The sequence below is a fragment of the Cibotium barometz genome, chromosome 19 (genome assembly GCF_041138505.1).
Source record: "Cibotium barometz isolate CiBa-2024 chromosome 19, ASM4113850v1, whole genome shotgun sequence".
Classification (NCBI taxonomy): Eukaryota; Viridiplantae; Streptophyta; class Polypodiopsida; order Cyatheales; family Cibotiaceae; genus Cibotium; species Cibotium barometz.
In genome coordinates this window covers 19,316,384-19,330,217 of record NC_141064.1, presented here as the reverse complement: position 1 = coordinate 19,330,217, position 13,834 = coordinate 19,316,384, and the positions used below count along the sequence as shown (strand labels likewise).

Genomic DNA, 13,834 nt, shown 5'->3' with positions numbered 1-13,834 from the left:
TGTGTGAGAGAGAAGAAGCACCCTCCATGGGGTTTCAAACCGCATGCAAGCAAATAAAGCCCATGAGAGAGAGAGAGAGAGAGAGAGAGAGAGAGAGAGAGAGAGAGAGAGAGTACCTATCTGAGAGAGCTCCATGCTCTACTGTGCATTCTTCGGAGGGGCGCGGTTGTAAAAGTTAATGTGCTTGCGTTTTTGGCAGAAGTTACCACAGAACACCCAAGTGTCATAGTTGTCCTCATCATCGAGCAGCGTGAAGGGACCTCAATTAAAGAGGTAAACAGTGAAGCAGCGTGCCAACTGCTGCCGGGGGATGATCACCACTGTGCCCTCGAAATGGCAAGTGTAGAGGGCTCCACCACCATGACATTCAGGTCAGAAAAGAGGGGTAGTAGAACCCACTCCACCAATGCATGAATGGCCTTTCCTTCTAGGTTTTTGATCTAATCACAAGGAGTCCCTCTAGACCTCGCAATACATTCGTCTCACCGCCTTCTCCACCTCCTCTGTGCTCAGCTACATGCGGGGCTTTGTGTGCGCTTTTGCCGCACAGGTCGTAGCGAACACCGTATGCGAGCCACGAATGGCTGCAAGCATACAACCAGGAAGGCAAGCTCAAAACAGAATGCAAAAGGTGTGTCACTCACCGCTTAACTGCCGCCTTGAAGGATTCCCGCATCGCAGCCATGAAGGAGGAGCCGCCGTCGCCGCTCTGCCGCCTCACCCGCCGCCGCCGCCGTTCGCTCTCTCACTCTCTCTCTCTCTCTCTCTCTCTCTCTCTCACACACACACACACACACACACACACGCAAGAGAAGGAAACCAAGGAGATAAGGCAAGAGCACTCTTGTATTCACAACACATGAGAATGAGGATTTTAGGGTTACATTTTACTCTTGTAGGTGACTTGGCCGTTCACACTTGGGCGCCCATACATGGCCGGCCAATCCTAACCCTTATCCTACTGATATTCAAGGTGCGCCTCTCATCGGCGATCACCCAATCCCTTTATCCTTAACATATGGTGCCGACAAGCTCGGCCCATGACTCAAAATATTTAAATTAATGATGTAAAACATAGTACGTCTCAATGTCCGCCATGGGTTAACATGCCCCCCTTCCTGATGTAGATTCCGTCCTCGGAAGCTATGGTATGGTAAGCTCGATAGGGTTGTTGTGGTGGACCGTCTGCAAAACAGGGAAGTAGAGTGAAAGTATGCTGGAATTCAAAAGATATAAATTGTATAAATTCTTGCATGTTAGACCACAATGGATGTTGCTATGAGAACTTAGTTTAAGGGTCACATGAATGAGCTAGTGTAGCAAATTAACAGGAGTTTAAAATTATTGAAAGTAAATCAAGAGTTAGCAAGGTGTTAAAGGTTAATCAAAGTTTATAACTAGCTTAAGTCAAAGAAAATAACCAAGCACACAAGAAACATCAGAGTTACAGGAGCCTTTTGCCTTTATTTTTTTATGCACATGACAATTTTTACACTCAATGGCGACCTTCCTAAGGCAAAACTAACATCGATCCTGGTACCATGTTTAACACAAGGCATTATCCAGGAATCTATTAGCTCACTTTAGGCAAGGCTACCCCCTATTAACCAAGCATCGGTGTGGAGTGGAATACTCCTCGCCTACCAAGTATCAATAAGGCGATAGGCCAACATTAAAGCACATCATAAACTTGTATTGCCATTTATTGTAGGCTTTTTTTTTAAAATCTATTTCTTTTGATCTTCGCTCCTGAACTATAATTTGTCTTACATCCTTTCGACAAAGGGGTAATAGCTATGTCCTAGAGGTCAACACACACATGGCCACATTTCAAACATTAAGATGGTTTAACCCTAGACCTAAGACAATCGTATTCCAAGGTTAACTAAAGACGTCATGCTGCCTAGGAATATTTCCAATAAAGTTAAGCTCATTAATGATTTACACTAGCATGCAAGCAACTTCAAAAACTAAGTAGTACATTGACAATTTCCATGTGGTCATGCATTATAGTTTATACAATTAATTGAATAGTAAAAACGAAAGAGAGTGGGTATGGAAGAATTACACCTGTAATTGGAGATCTCCTTGATTTGACGAGACAGCTTGCAATTTGATGTAGATATATTTTGATGAACGTTGCGGCAATCTCAGGACTTGAAAGCGAACCCACCTCAAACTTTTCAACCTGTACAATCAACTAACAAGCACTATACCTCGAGAGGCACATCAGTGTGAAAATTTCAAGACTTGTTTAAGGAATCTAAACTAGAAAAAACTTGAAAACACTAACCTACCTACCAGTCACCACACTACTACTGAGGATACGGTAAGAGGATGTTGTAGAGTCCTGGCTCTAGCCCTAAGGCTAAGTCTCTATCCGCATCATCCAAACAAATAAAGTCAACCTCAGTAGTGCCATGAGTTTCATCCGTCCATTCATCATTGTCAGATATTTCCTTTTCATTTTCCCATCCACATAAACTCATCAAAAATGTAACCATGCGAGGATAGTCATCTTGTGGAAAAGGAAAGCATTGGGCTATCGGGGATATGTCCTCTACGGAGTAGGGGTCAGTCATGGTCAATAGGCGAATTAGCCATTCTAATTTCTCAACATTTTCCTGTCTGGCTAGTACATCTATATGATCCCATTCAGTTTCAATAACAGGATAGCACATGTGAAATATCTGAGAAAGGTATAGATGATATCTCTCACCAAAGGTGGGAGTGGATGAAGTGTATGATGATCGTGCATCTGCCATATCTGCAAACACAGATATAGCATCAGTAGGTTTGTGAGACAGGTCAATCTAGTTTTTGATTCTATACGGACATTTATCCTCTTTTTGTGCTCTTGCTATTTTTACTATTTTTTTATTTTCTTTTCTTTGTTTTGTTTTTTGTTTTTTTTTTAAATGTATGAAGCTATATATATACATCCCCTTGAATTTGGCAATTACATGGTTAGGGAAGAAGGTTAAGGAGGAAGCATTAGAATGTCGAGCGTGAGTACATGCTCCCCCTTTCCTTGGGTAGATCATATTATTTGCAATGATGTTGCAGCCTCTTGGAACCAATTTGTCCAGCGGGTCATAGGTTGTGATGTGGGCAGATAGCTTTTTATGACCCTTGTGGCCACATCCAATTACAGAGATGGTAGTGTACGCTCCCATTGACGAATGGAGGAAATGGTTTTCGACGATACTATTACAAGGGGAGACGTAGACTCATCGGTTTTTTGTTGGGTGTTGACAAGAGTAGGTGTAGAGCATGTAGAAACTTCTATATGAGTGTGTGCCTGGCATGAGGAGCTAGAAGCTTCATGTGGCTCCCCCCTTCCTGAGCTAGGTGGTAATGATTGATATCGTTTGGGAATCCAAACTAACTCTGGAAGAAGTGGTGCGGAGCACTCTGTTACCTTTGCCTTACCACGGTCTTGAATTGTCATTGGGGTGGCAACAATTGGTTTGCAAGGTTTTACAGGTGATGTAGAGGGATTCCCCTCGTAGTACCCTTGGGCTACTAATAATTTTTTAGGGATCCATCGCGATGTTACATTGCCCTTTCTCGGGTGGGTAGCTGCTTTCCTTCTACGAGGCTTCTTGGTGGATTGAGCAGGGGAAGTAGCTATTAACGAAGCTTTTGGGACCCATTTGTATGTGCTCTTTGGCATAGGAAGCGGAGCCTTAGAGACCACCCTCCTGCATGTTTCCACTCTTGGCGTTGAAGCGTTAGCAAACAATCAAAGATGGTTTTGCTGCCGCTGGACTTTGTGATTTTTCATCATCTAGCATTTGAGTTGATAACTTAGGTGCGGGATTTTGAGCGGTCAGACCTAGTGTTGGTTCTTGCGTTGTGACTCGTCTGGTTGCCCAATCGATATTGCACTTGGTGGCCATCATCCATTTGCGCCCTAAGTTTACAGTCCCTTCCATGGTACCCGCAGGCATAACCAAAAAACTTTGAATTACGGTCCCCTTGTCATAGGCCACCGGAGTGTGCAGAATTCCTGAGACAGGGGTTTTCTTCTTGTTGATTCCTTGAACTTGGATAGCACTCTTGGATAAAGGTGGTTTTCCAAGTTGACACCACACGCCATATGATAGCAAATTGTGTTGAGCTCCTGTATCCAATAATGCATTATACAGCACCTCCCCGTAAGGACTATGTAACTCAATTGGGTATATTAGAGGTGGGTCGGATTCCAGTGAATCCTCCTCTGCTTCCTCGAAAAATACTTGCGTAATTCCCAAGTTGGCTTCTCGTTGTCGCCTAGCACGCTATTGACGTTCTTTGGCTTCGACTCTCGCTTGTATCTTTTTAAGCTCAGCTTGTTCTTTAGCTGCCTTCTTTTGATGGATTGCATGTAACTCTTCTTGGCTCAGGGGGTCATAGTATCTTTTGAATTTACTCCCATTAAGGAATCCAATGGTTTCAACTCCGTCGAGAGTCTCCACTCTAATGGTACCTTGCGGGGTAATTTCACATACTCTATACGGTCCCTTACCAGCATATTTGAGCTTCTTCTTTTCGTTACGCACTCCATACATCAGGACTTTATCCCCAACCTTGATGTCCTTGTCCTTCAGGTGGCGATCAAACCATTTTTTCCTTCTATCCTTCTCCATAAGGGCATTGTATATAGCCAATTGTCTTTCTTCGTTTAGCCGCTCAAGGATATATAGACGCTTTACTAAGGGATTACCATCCCAACCCTCTTGAGTAGCAACACGAAGACTAGGAATGACAAATTCCCACGGCATGACTGCTTCTTGGCCATATACCATTTTGAATGGTGTGTAATTAATAGCCACTTTGTACGCAGTACGATAGGCCCATAAAGCTGTCGTAAGCTTTAGATCCCAATCCGTGCGATGAGCTTCAACTGTCTTTGTCAAAATAGAGATTAATGTCTTGTTCGTACTCTCGGCTTGGCCATTCGCTTGCGGATAATAAGGAGTAGATTTATGATGGGATATCATGAAATTTGTTGTGAGCTCCTTAATCACGTCATTTATAAAATGTGTCCCATTGTCGCTCACAAGCTCAGAAGGACAACCGAAGCGTGTGATTATATTTTCAAAGAGGAACTTGGCTGTTGTCCTCGCATCTGCCTTACGTGTCGCTTTCGCTTCAGCCCATTTGGTCATATAGTCAGTGGCCACAATAATATAGCGAGATTGTGTGTTTCGGGCCGCTGGGCTAATTGGACCTACAAAGTCTAAACCCCACTTTTCAAATGGTTGGTTTACTTTGATTGGATGTAGGGGCATGTGATCTTTCCTCTGGGGTTTCTTGTATCGTTGGCATTCATCGCAACCCTTCACAAAGAGTGATGCATCTTGGAACATAGTGGGCCACCCCCAATACCCTGATTGTAAGATCTTTCACGCAGTTAAGTCTCCTGAGAAGTGACCACCGGCTACGCCCATATGTGCCTCTTGCAAAATGTATAGATACTCATCCTCTCGGGCACAACGCCTAAGAACGTCATCCTTTCCTCTTTTATAAAGAGTCCCTGCTATCAGGCAATAGGGTTCGCATTCTTTGATCAGCTTTCAAGCTAGATCTTTACGAGGCTCCTTGGGTGGAAAGCCATTAACCAAAAAGTTAACAATCTTCTCACTCCATTCAGGCATTGTCTCCACCATGAACAGGGAAGTGTCAGGTAAGTCATCATCAACCCCCGTAGGAGCCTCACCATTAGGTATGCGAGATAAATGATCAGCCATAACATGTTTTTTGTCAGGTGTCTCACAACAACAGTGAAATCAAACTCAAGAAAAATCAATAGCCATCGTGTGATTCTTCTTGTGGAGCATGGTTTGTTTACCAGATACAACAATGCTTGATGATCCACATAGAAAACAAACTTGGTGGCAAGGAGGTAATAACGAAATTTCCTTACTGCATATATCATTGCCAACCCTTCTCGCTCCGTAGTGGTGTAGTTCATCTCAGCATCTCAGCATCGTTCAACTGGCGACTGGCAAAGCTAATGGGGTAGTCTAGCTTGTGTTCTCCAGGTTAAGTTAACACACACCCAATAGCAAAGTTTGATGCATCAATGTGCACATGGAAGAGTAAATCCCAGTTAGGCATTCTCAAGATTGGAGCACTCGCCCAAGGCCTTCTTTAATAGCTCATAGGCACGGTCACATTCTTCGGTCCAAATAAACTCGATGAGAAGCTTATACAATGGTCGAGCTATCTCAGCGAAGAATAGAATAAATCTTCGATAATAACCAACGTGGCCCATAAAGCGTTGGACTCCCTTGTAGTTGGTGGGTGGTGGCAGTTCCAGAATGACCTTGATTTTACTCTCGTCCGTGGAAATCCCATTTTTGGACACTATATGCCCTAAGATAACTCCGTGTTTAACCCAAAATTGGCATTTGAAAGGATTCAAGGAGATGCGATATAATCTACACCTTTCAAATATTTTTCGTAAACACATCAAGTGCTCGTCCTAAGAGGAATGAACACAAAGATCATCTAAGAAAGCTTCACAGAAGTCCCTTAGATATTCCTTAAAGGCCGTGTTTATCAATCGTTGGAATGTTGCAGGTGCATTGGTCAAGCCAAAAGCCATGACGCGAAAGGCAAACACTCCAAACTCCGTGATAAAAGCTGTTTTAGCTTGGTCCTCGACTGTAATTGTGATCTGATTGTAACCCGAGTACCCATCTAAAAAGCTATATGCCTCCTTGCCTGCCACTCTTTCAAGCACATGTTCAAAATATGGCAAGGGGTAATGATCCCTTCTGGTGGCTGCATTAACCTTTTTGAGATCAACGCACACTCTGAGTTTCCCATTCTTCTTTGGTACGATGACTATCGGAGAAACCCATTCTGAGTGCTCAATAGGGTATATGAATCCACATTTTACAAGCTTTTCAATTTCCTCTTGTACAATCTTTGCGTACTTAGGATTCATTGGGTAGGGACGTTGCTGGACTGGTTTAGCAGTGCTAATCATTGGAATCGTGTGTTGCACCACCGAGGGTGGAACACCCTTCATATCATGATATGTCCAAGCAAATATGTCCTTGAATTGCAGCTTCTTCCGCCTTGGTAAGGTCTTGAGCAATAAAAACTGGTTTAGACTCCTCACCCGGATCTGCTAAGTCTATCTCCTTAACTATTTGCAGGGCCATCGTAGACACCGCTACTCCCATTGGTAGCGTTCGTTGGGCTTTTGTGTAGACCACTTTACGTTCCCCTGTGGGGTAAATGATTTGAAATGCTCGGGTGCGGGGTGTAAGTCTACTGGTTCTTGTTGTGCCAGGCTTTTTTCTTTCAATTCTGCTTCCTTTTGTTGTTGAGCCAACTCTTGGTTTTGCCGCCTTCTTGCCGTACGACTTAGTTTCGGCTTCTCTTCGATTTCTAATTGGGCGACGTCATGAGGTTGCGGAATACACCACATGACACTTTGGAGATATTGTCCCCAATTATCCGCTAACTTTCGATGAGAATCAATGGCTCCTACATAACTAAGCCATTCTGCAGTGGATCTTTCCTTGTTTATTGCAGTGCGTACATTAGCTCGATAGCGTTGGCGCTTATGTCTTGTTTTCTTCTTACCAAGTGTTTGATTTTTGTTTCTATTAGGTTCAGACTCACTTGGTCGATCTTCACTTGTGTCCCCCTCACTTTCGGATGAACTGCAGGAGGTCACTGTCCTAGGTCTTGAGCACCTTGCTTTCACATTTGGGTGAATATTTGATTCATTCCCCCCATTAAGCTCAGAGTTAGTTTCTTCTTGAGATTCATACTCAGAGTTGCATTGGTCAGAGTCTTCGCTACTTTCAGTGTCAGTGGAGTTTGCCACTTTCTCGCCATCAGGAGTCAAGTGCATAACACCTATCATGTTTATTGGCACTAACGGTGGCATATCTTGCCTCTCAGGTGTTACCCAACTTGTGCCTCTATTTCCCCATGTGTCTATGGTTGCCGCTAGGTGTACCCAATCCACGTTATCCGACTCAGTCATAATCCATATAAGGAGAATCTTTCCCATCATCAGTCTCTTTTTTGCATGTATAGCAATACCTTAATGGGCGGAGTGAACAGTGGTATCTGATCGATTATCGATGATAACCTTGCTTCCTAAAGGATGTGCACGATCATTCTCAAGATCAACTCGAATGACAGAGTCCTGGAATTGTAGATAGACATGGTTTTTCGACCAGTCATGTACCATTTGTGCTTCCCTCATGAAAGGACATCCTAAGATCATTTGATATGACATAGGATGCTTGGAGAAATCCATTACAATGAAGGTATGTCGTACCTTGTATCCCAGAACCTTGATCTTAAGGTCCCTTAACATTCCAATAGGTTTAGCAATAGTTCCGTTTGCCATCTTAACCACTATGTTTGTGACTTCGAGGTGAGGTCTCCCCATGGATTCCCAACAGTTTTTAGTCACAATGCTCACTCCAGCACCACCATCAAGGATTCCCTTTAGAGTTAATCCCTTGGTAGTAATGGGGAGGGTTGCATTAGATTTGTCACCTTCAAAGTACTGTCCCAACTTGTTAACAGGTATTTCAACGATCGAATCTTCATCTAAGTTGGGTTGTAGATCCCAATGCTCCCCTTCATCTTGAAGCGTGTTGGGTCTATCCATATGACGTAGGATATGATATGTGACTAGGCCTAGCTCCTCTTGGATAAGGGTTGTGATAAGGCAGTCGTGGAGCATACGACATTGGCATACTAAGAGGCGTAGGAGCTACATGAGCATGAGTAGCGATAGGTACATATGGTTGATAGGCACCGGCACGCACTGTTGTATGTACTGTTCCACTAGGTAGCGGTGTCGTACTAACTACAGTGGTAACAGGTGCGCTTTCTGTCATGCTCATCATTGGGGTAGGCATTGTGGATTCCTTAATGGAGAGTTGAGCCAAGGTTGGAAAGCTAAAGTTACTGCTCGTGGGCTCAACCTGCATTGAGACTCCAGGCGAAACAACATATGAAGGGTCTATGGGACTCACCGAGGGAGTCTCCAATTGTGATAGGGTTGGTTGTTTGGCCTTGCCCGTATCCAAAAATCTCATAGGGCCAGTGGAAACTAGGTTCACTCTCCTATTTTGCCTCTCAAATTGGATAATTCTATGAATAACCTCACATATCATTTGTTGTTGCTCCTCTAGATTAGTGGCGCTAGATATAGATCGTAGGACTTCTAACCAACCTACATGGTATGTGTAACCTGTGTATAGGTCAGTTAGAGTCTCTGTGTGTAGATCATATTCCCAATTTTCATTGAGAAATATCCCATCTAGACTTGGTGTGCCAAACGGTTCTCTTGAAGTGGACGCAATGTCACTTCTTATGGATTGGCTTCTAGGGACCTCTACTTTAGGAAGAGCATCGGAATGTGGTAGCTCAGTAGGGCCCTCATTAAACGAAGTGGGTAGAATATCCACATGGACACTCTTTGGGAGGGTAGGGTCTACATGAGATGTGAATGGCGAATCCACTACCCCTCCTTCTTCATTCACTTCGCTTGTCACATGTTTAGAGCGTGTAGCTCTACTATAGGTCTCTATTAGACGACTAAACATGCTAGATTCGGGTTGTGGGGCCCACACTGGCATGTTTTGGCTTGTCTCCTCAGGGTTCTTGGTAGGGTGTCCTTCCATGGCTTCTGAGTCAGAGGACGAGTCACTATCCACTATTCGTGGATCTTGGGTTGCACTCCCTTGGGTTCCAGCCGAAGGCCAAGATGCTAATGTGGAGGGATGGTGTGAGCTTGCGTAAACTGAAACACTTTCTAGTGGTTCAGGCTCTAGCACCCGACCAGAACGTAGATGCATGTGACGTGGGTACCCTACGTGCGTTGGTAACTACCCTTGAAACTCACACAAGTGGTTTCCACCCCGTTTTTACTTGTTTTTAGATTGTTTTTAACTCGTTTTTGACCCCCTCGAACTTGGACTAGGGCGCGTGATAGCTCGAAACGAGCGTATCGTTCAAAGGGTCCTAGTGTGCTTTACAGCACCGTGTTCGCCTATCCAGAGCTCCTGTGGTCCTCAAAATAGTCTGTTTCCCTATGGGGGAAGGGGCAAAAGCCTATTTGCTTGTGGAGGAAAGGGTGAGGGCTTTATCCCACATGCTCACTTTACTCCTTGGAGGGTGGGCTACATATAGGGCACAACTTCCCATAAGCTCTCACTTGAAAGAAAGCTATGGAGGCTCACTCTCCTATATATATATATCAAAAGATCGAGACCGGGGCCGTGGGTCAATTGGGGTTCTTTCTTTTCAAAAAAATTTTCTCCAATTAAAAAATCTTTCCTCTCCACACGTTTGGTTCTTTCTTTAAAAATAAAATTTAATTTTTTATTTTTTTTAATTTTTATTTTTCTATTTTTTTCAGACAGGTTTTCTAGGGTTTCTTTAGGGTTCAGCCTTGGCCGCGGCGCAGTTCGCACACAGCACAGATCTTCTGGGGATTCAGAAATCCCCCCGCACGCAGATAACAAGATAACAGGACACACGCCCACATGCGGAGCAGAAAAATAACAAAAGAAACAGAAATGTAGAAGACAAATTGCAGAAACAGATTGCAAAACACAGAAACACCTCAACAACAAACACACAGTCGCTTTCCTACAGTGTAGATTTAGCTTCGCGCAGCAGCCGAGCTGCAAACTGGAGCTTGGTGCTTCATCCGGCCTCTTCATGACAGGCCCCAATTGTCCCCGATCTCCTCATCACTGCAATTAGATGAACAAGCTGCTGCTCCTCCTCCTCATCAGCAGAAGCAGAGCAGCAGCAGCTTGCTGCTGCTGCCCATCATCAACATCTCGGGCCTCCACTCCCCGCACACTAGGCCCCAAGTCCTCCAGCAAATCGGTCAAGCCTGTACAGATTGGGGCTTCTTTCAGGTCCTTTCCATCCTTTGTTCTTTCTCAATCCTAACTTGCTGAAGTAAAACAGTCTTGGTTGTAACGCTCGTCGGATGAGCTCTGTCATAGCGCCTAGATTTTTTGGGGGGGGGGGATTAGAGCACAGTGCAATCAAATTAAGTGACGAGACAGTCTCATGTAAGAAGTAGATGTTGTTGTAGTGGAGTTCTTATTAGCTTCTCAATGCTTTGTTAAAGTTTCTTTACAAAATCATGTAAAACTACACTATTTTGCTATCAAGTAAATGTTGTAGTAGTGGAGCTCTTATTAGCTTTTCAATGATTTGTTCCAGCTTTTTAACAAATCCTCATGTAAAAATATACTATTTTGTTGACAAGTTGTCATCCGCAATTTGCTCTAGCGGTAAAAGGTTTGGGCCCATAATCAAGAGATTCTCGATTCAAGTCCCCTCTAGGCCCTTTCAGAAGGACATGTATGCTTCTCGGGGGTGTTCGTGGCGGCCGTGGTTCTTCCCCTTTCTCTTGGGGTACTCTTTTGTAGTAACTCTGCTTGCCCTCACAAGGCTGCTGTCATTGTAGGTTCTTGCCGGAGTATCATATGTGCGTAGGTCCGTGTGGTTCTTGCCCGAATGGATTGAGTGCCTTCAATTAGTCAAATATTTGGAAAGGATCCACTCGCTCAAAAAAACTATTTTGCTTAACAAGTGGTCTAAGGTATCAATGGTGATGCAGGCAATCAACCATGGGGTGAGGGATAAAGTAGTGGAAGAAATGAGGGCAGCTTCCTTAAGATTTTTCAATCAGCCAAGGAACAAGGTAATCAAAGCTATTTCACTACCACAGTCGTCGCAGCACACATTCATATTTCGAGGATATACCCTATTCATCAGAAAAATGTTTCATTGTTGGCTGGTTGATCCAAAAAAAAATCCGTGCACTTGTTCAATCCCTGTTTCTTACATTGGGTTTTTTTTTGGGTGTGGGAGAGACACGGTTAAATCCTCGGCACATTCAGCTCAACTCTTTTCAAACTAGAATCCCATGAATGGCACTATCTGTACAAACATGGAACTTTTTTACACAAGCACTAGTTTAAATTGGAGATTGTGAAAGATCATACTATGGTGTCATTATTTACAAGCACTAAAGATCATTGTAATTTATACTAAAGTATTGTTATCTACAAGCATTGAAGTTGAGATGTCAGAAATATGACGCCCCTGTGGCCTACACTACGAGCTTCAACCCTTCCAAGGAGGTGACGTGCGATTGGAAAGACGTACTATATGTGCGCGACAAGCCTGGAGTGGGTTGCAACGGTTTCGACATTGCTCCTGAGGTTTGCAGGTATCTTTCCATTATCAATAAGCTCCATTTTTTTATGTTGTACATAAGTGGTTATACAAAAAATAAAATAAAATTAACTACTTCAAGAAAGAGTAGTGTCTAAGTATCTCATCTTGGCCACCATAAGATGTGAATTTTGCATTGTATATATCTGAATGATATACCTTTTGGGCTTAATAATATGCACACAAATGGAGTGTGGAGCACTTAAATACATTGCTTTCTTTGTTGTTGTATACCTAGGGAAGCCTTCCAAGAGTACAGAAGAGGGGTGGAGAAGCTCGCAAATGTGTTATATGAGGCCATTTTCGAGAGCTTAGGCTTGAGCTTAGCCTTTCTGAAGGAGGTGGTGCCGTCCATAGCTAGACTAGTAATGGCGGTGAATTACTACCCTCCATGCCCGGACCCCCGTCTCACTTTACGGAATAAGCAGGCACTCCGACATCGGCTCTTTCACCATCCTCCTTCAAGACGAAGTTCCTGGTTTGCAAATTAGAAAAGGAGATGATTGGTTCTCAGTAAAGCCCCTTCCTGGTGCTTTTGTAATCAACATGGGTGACCAAATTGAGGTTTGCTCCTATATCCACCAGTTTCTATAAGAAGAAACTCTCTCTCTCTCTCTCTCTCTCTCTCTCTCTCTCTCTCTCTCTCTCTCTCTCTCTCTCTCTCTCTCTCTCTCTCACACACACACACACACACACACACACACACACAAGTGTATGCAAGCGCGTGCACACACACACATGCATGTATGCATGGGATTTCGACGTATCCTTGAATCTACTCAGCACACACCCCATCCCCACACACTCACAGGCGAGCACTCGCGCACGCACCCACACACATACACATGCTTGCATGCACGCACCCACACACATACACATGCTTGCATGCACGCATGTGAGGTTTTGCATGTATGCTTGAAACTACTCACGAATGGAATATTTAAATGAAAATCTCTCTCTCTCTCTCTCTCTCATGTGTGCTTTTCATGTGATACTCTCTCATATGTGTTGTTTTCATGCTTACAGATACTGAGCAATGGAAAGTACAAAAGCATTGAACATAGGGCCATTACAAATGCTGAAAAGCCAAGAATGTCAATTGCATGCTTCTATGCACCTAGCGAAAATGAGAATATTGCACCCCTTCCGAATTTTGTAAGTGAAAGTGAACCAGCTCTCTATAAAGAGGTGAAGTTTAGAGATTATGTGAGGAACTTCTTCAGCAAAGAATTGATGCCAAATAGAGTGACTTTGAATTTGGCAAAGTAATTTATATACGTTTGAAGGTTTCTAATCCTGTTTTCCTTCTAATACATTGAACATATCTTTGTTTTGTATATACAAGTGGTATATGGACAACATTTTGAGACAATGTAGATGTTCCATGTTTTCATAAAGATACACCCAAACTTCTTGCAATCTCTTGATTGAATTTTAATCACCTTATGAATCATAAACCCAAGAATGTGTAGGATTCTTTTGTGAGGTTTTACATGGCTTGTTTTATTAGAGGGTTTAGTTTTTGCATCATCAGCCATCGTTAAATGAGAGGGTTTACTATTTTTTGACTTGTTTTATTAGAGGGTCTTATGTGTGC

General features: G+C 43.4%; 1 pseudogene across 1 annotated transcript; it reads left to right on the top strand.

Annotated features, from left to right (window-relative positions):
* The first annotated feature begins 333 nt into the window (after nucleotides 1–333).
* LOC147628308 (fe(II)/2-oxoglutarate-dependent dioxygenase 4-like) lies at nucleotides 334–13,597 on the top strand (annotated as a pseudogene). Its single transcript, XR_015268044.1, has 6 exons — nucleotides 334–371; nucleotides 10,706–10,904; nucleotides 11,618–11,701; nucleotides 12,081–12,232; nucleotides 12,476–12,801; nucleotides 13,264–13,597. The product of XR_015268044.1 is annotated as a fe(II)/2-oxoglutarate-dependent dioxygenase 4-like (transcript).
* Nucleotides 13,598–13,834: the final 237 nt, after the last annotated feature.